Source organism: Lutra lutra, chromosome 6 (genome assembly GCF_902655055.1).
Source record: "Lutra lutra chromosome 6, mLutLut1.2, whole genome shotgun sequence".
NCBI lineage: Eukaryota > Metazoa > Chordata > Mammalia > Carnivora > Mustelidae > Lutra > Lutra lutra.
In genome coordinates this window covers 53,254,547-53,261,965 of record NC_062283.1, presented here as the reverse complement: position 1 = coordinate 53,261,965, position 7,419 = coordinate 53,254,547, and positions in this window count along the sequence as shown.

Below are 7,419 nucleotides of genomic sequence, written 5' to 3'. Positions count from 1 at the left end.
GCACAAGATTCATTACAAAGCAAGGATTCGTGTACCTAGACTTGGGGCAGGACGATGTCAGTCCCATTCTTAGTCATCAAAGCTCTGGTCAAGAAATATTTTTAAACATCTTTGCAAGATTTTGTGGTGGTTGAGATTTTAGCATAAACCGGTTCATCCTCACATGACTGCCCTATTTTTTTGAAAAGTGACCTGAAATGTAATTTTTTTTTTTAAAGGGGAGGGGAGGGGGTCCATGCTCATTCTCCCTCTGCATGCTTCCGACACAGTGTGACTTGTGTGTCACTTGTGAAACATTGCTTTTTTTTTTTTTTTTTTTTAGGTTTTATTTATTTGACAGAGAGGTCACAAGTAGGCACAGAGGCAGGCAGAGAGAGAGGGGGAAGCAGGCTCCCCCCTGAGCAGAGATCCCAATGAGGGGCTCAATCCCAGGACCCTGAGATCATGACATGGGCTGAAGGCAGAGGCTTAACCCACTGAGCCACCCAGGCGCCCCTGAAATGTAAATTTTTATATGGCAAAATAGTTTAAGTGCTCCAGGGGACCTTTATGTATTTATTTTTCTTCTTGGACACCTGGCTCCTGGTTGACATGAAGCACATTTCCTCTTCTCAAGAGGTTTCCTTCAAACTTCCTCCACTAACCCTCACTGAGTAGTCCCAAGTATGAAGCCAAAATGGCAGATCAGGAGCAGGATACAAGGCTGATTTGTTCCCTCCCCTGAAGGGGTGTAAGTCTAGTCAGAAAAATCATCTTGTAGCCAGCTGAAGGTCCGAGGCTTTCCTGTATAAGAGAAAGCCCATTTTATTTATTTTCTGTTTTATTCTCTTAATGCTGGGAATACTTCCAGGGCCCTACTGACTTTCCTTATGTTACATCCTAATTGATGCCTTGATGTGCCTTCTAAAGACACTCCATGGATGTATCCGGCTCTCCCCCTCAAGACTCCTGAGCCATGGAGCCACAGGGCATCCGAGAAGTCAGCTAGTCCTCCAAGTGTGTAAGGCATATGCTGCACCCTAGAGAAAGTGTGTGATTTGCCAGCTAGGGATGAAGTCTAGAACTAGATCCTACTTCTCCTGACCTTCAGACTAGTATCTCCCTATTACTCCTAACTATTGAATTTCCACAGCCTGCCGAAATTACAGTTTCTGTGCCCCTCCCTAAATGGTGGGCTTCCAGAAAGCAGAGAAGTTGTCATAGTCCATTAACAGAGTCCATTGCTCAGTCGGGGGGTGGCTCAAAGTTCAGCACCCCCCATATAACATGGCATGACTGGATATCTCAAGAGCGACACCTTTTTTGTGTGTGTGACATTTCTCTCATGGGGCCCCCATTTTGCAATACAGCAATATAGGATAATTAAATAATAATCTATGATCATGGTAACGAAGTGCCTGATGCTGCTTAGAAACCCACGTGGTGCTGTTTAAACAGACTTATCGAAGCAGTGGAACGAGCCCTCCCACATGGCAGAAACATAACCAGGCGATAAAATTTGGACAATTCACTGGCAAGGTAGCCCAGGGGAATGTTTACCGAGCCAAACAGAAGGAAGCAAATCCTCTGTTGCACCGGGAACATGATAGCTCAAGAGAAGGGCATTACTGCTCTTAACTTTGCCCAAGAGGTAAACCTAGATGCCTTTGCCTTACTAACCCAAAAGCCCTAGACATTTAGATTTACTTTCAATTTTGAGTCTTGGCTTCATAAAAACCTTGCCCATCCTTTGGTGCCAGAAACATTGAACACGAAGGAGGTGCATGAGGAAGATGGGGTGGAGAAGGAGGGAGAGAGAAGAAGAAGGAGGAGGAGAAGGAAAAGGAAGGGAAAGGTGTGGGGGAGGAGGAAGAGGAGAGGAATAAGGGAGAAGCAGAGGAGTCTTCAGAGAAGGACCAGAAAACGTGAGAGAAGGAGGAAGGAAAATAGCACACTCCTTCAGACCGACTCATAAAGGAACTCACAGGAACAACCAGAGCGTGTCTGTGAAATCAGCCATGGAGGTGTGAATTCTGGTTCTGATAGGCAGGCATTGATGATGGGTTTACCAGCAGGAGATGCCAGTTCAGAGGGTAGGCAACCACTCAGACAGAGTTTCTTTTCATTGCTCAAGTGGAGTCCCCAGATGTGTAACGCTGCCAGGTTTGAGTCCAATATAACTGTGTTGACTTCTACATGAATCACACTCATTCAGCATTTCTAACAGAGAAAAGCAGTTTCAGTGTAAGCTCACACACTCCTGCTGGCCTTGGAAAGGTGGTATGTTCCAATTACCGTAATGGTAACACTCTGCCCTTTCCTGTATTGTCAAATCCTCTGTTCTTGCTTTCTAAATTCTTTTTTTAAATTTTTTATTTTTAAAGATTTTATTTATTTATTTAACAGAGAGAGAGAGAGAGAGGGATCATAAGTAGGTACTCAGGCAGAGAGAGGGGGAGGCAGGCTCCCCAACGAGCACAGAGCCCGATGCGGGACTCCATCCCAGGACCCTGAGATCATGACCTGAGCCAAAGGCAGAGGCTTTAACCCACTGAGCCACCCAGGTGCCCCAACTTTCTAAATTCTTGACTATGATTATTTTTCTTTTAAGATATGTCCTTGCGGAGCTAATAAACAACACTTGAACGGTCTCCTGAGCACACAAAGAAGGCACAATGAAAACATAAAACACAATGAAAACTCAAAGGAACACATTTGAAAATATTTTCCTAGTGAAACAGGCATGAGAAAATTATGAAGATCTGTAAGGTCAGGACCATAACCTGATTAAAGTGCAGGCTGCCTCTCAGCTCACTCGTCAGTGCTAACTGCTGATGTCTATATTAGATGATTTAATTGAGACAAGCTGGTCCCCCCAAAAGGTGTTCCCCAGTAAGGAACAGCCCCTCACACAGCCCTCCAGGCCCCACACGTTTCCCCTATCAGATCAGGAAAAAAAAAAAAAAAGACAAATCAACAATGTTTCATTTCGAGGTGATCCCTGAATGCACAAATAAGAGGTTTCAGGCTTATTTTGCTGCCCAGAAGGTCAGTGGGGCCAGGCTGCTATGTACACTGCCTATGGGTTTCATTACTTTGGCTGCAAAGTTAATGGCCCATGGAGAAAGTCCTGTGTGGAAAGGCAGGGTGTGTCATGGGAGGGTCTTGTCAGCAAAGAAGATATGATGGAATAGGGGAGATAGCAACCTAAATTGGTGAGAAGGACTATATACAGAATACCTTTGGAATGCAAATTCTGTACAAACAGAAAATCTAGCTGAGTTGTTCTAGCCCTGGGTGGGAGGACCTCAGCTGCCTTAACTGGATCATTTGCAGACTCTTCTTAACTGTACTTTAACTCTTCTCTCGAGCCCCAGGGCTCTTGCATGTATTGTTTCTTGGGCTTGGAAGCAGTCTCCCCTCCCTACTCTTAGCCAACCTGTGCGTCCACAAGCCTGTCGCTATTTTGACGTCATGTGTTTAATAGCTGCTTTCCCCCGTTCACTGTGGGCTCCCTTCATGGCAGGGCTACAAGTGTCCGCGGCTAACTATAGTACCTGGCCCATGGAAGGGACTTAATAAATACACAGAATTTATCTTTTGCTAATGGTAAATTTCTAACATATAATAGATACAATGTACCCATCACCTTGCTTCAACAACTGTCAGTAATATTTCCAAGCAAATCTCAGACTTCTTTTTATTTCATCCTTAAATAAATATATATCTTCTAAACTCTTTTTTTTTTTTTAAGATTTATTTATTTGAGGGGGGGCAAAGGGGAAAAGGGAGAGGAGGAGAGAATCTCAAGAAGATTCCTTGGTGAGGGCAGAGCCCGCCAATGCAGGGCTCAATCCTGCGACCATGAGATGGTGACCTGAGCCAAAATCAAGAGTCAGACAATTAACTGACTGAGCCACTCAGGCATCCCTCAAAGGGGTCTTCCCCCCCCCCCAGAGGGGCAAAGATTCAATTTATTCATTTGATAGAGAGAGAGAGAGAGACATTGAGAGAGGGAACACAAGCAGGGGGAGTGGGAGAGGGAGAAGCAGGCTCCCCACTGAGCAGGATCCCCATTCGGGGCTGGATCCCAGGACCCTGGGATCATGACCTGAACCGAAGGCAGCCACTTAACGATTGAGCCACCCAGGCTCCCCTCAAAAGGGTCTTTTTAAGAAGCAAATTAAGACTGTCATTTTCTGGCTTAAACCCCTTCAGTGAGCCACCATTTCCTTCACAGAGAAGTCCAGACCGTTGCACAGAGTTTACAAAGCCCTCCTGAGTTCCCCACTCTTGTTCAGCCTCATTTTGGTCATTCCCCGCCCCCATCGCCACCCTCTCAACTTTATTTTATTTTTAAGATTTTTTTTTTAAAGATTTTTATTTATTTGACAGATCACAGGTAGGCAGAGAGGCAGGCAGAGAGAGAGGAGGAGGAGGCAGGCTCCCCGCTGAGCAGAGAGCCCGACTCGAGGCTCGATCCCGGGACCCCGGGACCATGACCTGAGCCGAAGGCAGAGGCTTTAGCCACTGAGCCACCCAGGCGCCCCTATTTTTAAGATTTTTAAAAATTTATCTGTCAGAGAGAGAGAGTGTACAAGCCCGGGACGCAGCAGGCAGAGGGAGAAGCAGGCTCCCCGCTGAGCAAGGAGCCAGACTCGGGGCTCCATCCCAGGACCCTGGAATCATGACCAGAGCCAAAAGCAGACACCTAACCGACTGAGCCCCCCAGGCGTCGCCCCTCTCACCTTTAGAACTTCTTTTCCACCTCCCTACCTTCCTGCCTTGACACAGGCCATTTGGTCTTAGAATTCTCTCTTCCACCTGCCTTCTTCCTCCCGCTTCTGGATACCAGCTCCTCACATTTCAGCCAGCTAAAGTGCCACTGCCTGCTAGAAGCTTCTCCTGACATGTTCACACAGACCAGGTCTGCTAAGAGCTCAGCTTTGCATTCATGTGGTGGTTACAAGCCCAGCCTTTGGAGCCAGACTCCCTCCCTGGGTTCATATCATGGCTCTGGCCCTCGCTACTGTGTAGGTTGGGGTAAACTGCTTCCTCTCAGTGTTTCAGTTTTCCCACCTATGAAATGGAACCATAATACCTATGTCATGACCCTGTTGTGAGGATTAAATGTGGAGGGCATAGGTCAGAGCCTAATAGTAAAAAAGTACTGTATATGGGTCTTAATCGTTATAGTTTTGCCCCGTCCCAATGTTTCCTGAATGTTAGCCTTTAACCCCATTAGGTGGTAGGTCGTATGTGGAAAATACGAAGGCATATACATTTTGATGATTAACAATGGTTATCTTTGGGTTGTGAAATTAGGCGTGGGGTGTATGTGTGTGTGTGTACATTTTTTCTTTTCACAAGCTTTATGCACTAAGCCTCTACTATGTTTGAAATTTAGGAAAAAAGTAATGCAATACTTTAGGAAGTTAATAAGAAGAATCAGAATACTCAACCATTTCCTCACTATGGTTAAAAATATGGGAGGATGGGGCGCCTGGGTGGCTCAGTGGGTTAAGCTATTACGTTTGGCTCATCTTATGATCCCAGGGTCCTGGGATGAGCTCTGCCTTGGGCTCCCTGCTCAATGGAGACCCTGCTTCTCTCTCTCCCTCTGCTGCTCCCCCTGTTTATGCTCACTCCCTCTGTCAAATAAGTAAATAAAATCTTTAAAAAAAGAAGAAGAAGAGGAGGAAGAAGGTGTGGGGGAGGAGGAGGGTGGAGATTACAGAGTACACTTATCATGAAATAAAATAAATATTTTAAAAAACACTAGAGATCATTTGGGTTGATAAACAAAAGGCCTAGCTGTGGGAGGTGGTCACTAAGACTAGAGGTCAATATGCAGACCCTTGGGCTGGGGCCCTTCAGGAGCGGTCTGTTGCCAGCTGCTGGAGACTCTGGCTCCATAAATACATCAGATCCCAGGTTTTAATTAGAATGTGGTTCCAGAACCTATTTCTAAAGCAGGTTTTTATTCAGCCATTTAAAAAAAAGGAAGGAAATCTTGCCATTTATAACAACATGGATGGACTTTGAGGGCATTATGCTAAGTGAAATAAGTCAAACAGAGAAAGACAAGTACCTTCTGATCTCACATATAGGGAATCTTAGGGGGAAAGCTCAGAGATGGAGAGAACAGATTGGTGGTTACCAGAGGCAGGGAGCGGAGGGTGGGTGAAATGGATGAAGGGGGCCAAAAGGTACAAACTTCCAGTTATAAAACAGAAGAATGGTGGGAATGTGATGTACAGCATGGTGTCTATAGTTAATAAAAATGTATTGTATATTTGAAAGTTGCTAAGAGATTAGATCTTAAAAATTCCCATCGTAAGAAAAATGTGTAGCTATTTATAGCTCTGTGCGGTGACACATATTAACTAGACTTATGGCAGCAATCATTTTACAATGCATACAAATACCAAATCATGTCGTATACCTGAAACTAATATAATACTATATGTCAACTACATCACAAAAATTTTTTTTTCTAAAGCAGGTTTTATAAATCAGAGCTTATTTTCTCCTAGGAATTGTGATATATTTGTAAAGTATATTTTTGATCAAGGACTCAGTATAAAATAATGCTTAGATATGGCCAAGAAAATGTCATGAAAACACACAGATGAAGCAACTCCCGACCTTCAAAGTAGATTTCAGTAGATTTATTGAACTTTAATTGGTTTAAAATGGAAATCTGCTATCATCCCTAACTCTTCCTTAAGACACATCTGGACAGGGCGCCTGCGTGGCTCAGTGGGTTAAGCCTCTGCCTTCAGCTCAGGTCATGATCTCAGGATCTTGGGATGGAGCCCCGCATCAGCCTTTCTGCTTAGCAGGGAGCCTTCTTCCTCCTCTCTCTCTCTCTGCCTGCCTCTCTGCCTACTCGTGATCTCTGTCTAATAAATAAATAGAATCTTTTTTAAAAAGACACATCTGGACAAAATTAATATTTTGCTGGAAGAATCTAAGGAGTTGGTGGCTCACAAGGAGTCATGGGCTTCTCGTGTCTGCCTCACTCCCACACCTAACACCTACCAAGTTTGCTGATTTTCCTCCCTATGTTTGAATCCATTTCCTTCTTCATCCTTACTTCCCTCTGCCTTACTTTTGGCCCCACCATCGCTCAGCTAGGTCCTTCCAGGAGCCCCTAAACAGATTCCCTGCCCCCTGGTTCTGTCTTTCAGCTTGAAGTTGCAGAAAACTCAAACTACAGCATGCTAGCAATAGTGAATATCACTGTCTCAACAAAAAGTCTGGAAGCATCTCACAAGATCATTAACTTGGCAACACAATAGGGCTTATCAAGGACTCTGCAAGAATGTTGGCGGTTTCATGACAGTCATGCCCTTGGCCACACAATGACTGCCACAGCCCTAGGCTGCTCAGTTCTTCAGCTGACTTCTGCTTTTGGGTCTTCAGTGAAGATTGCAT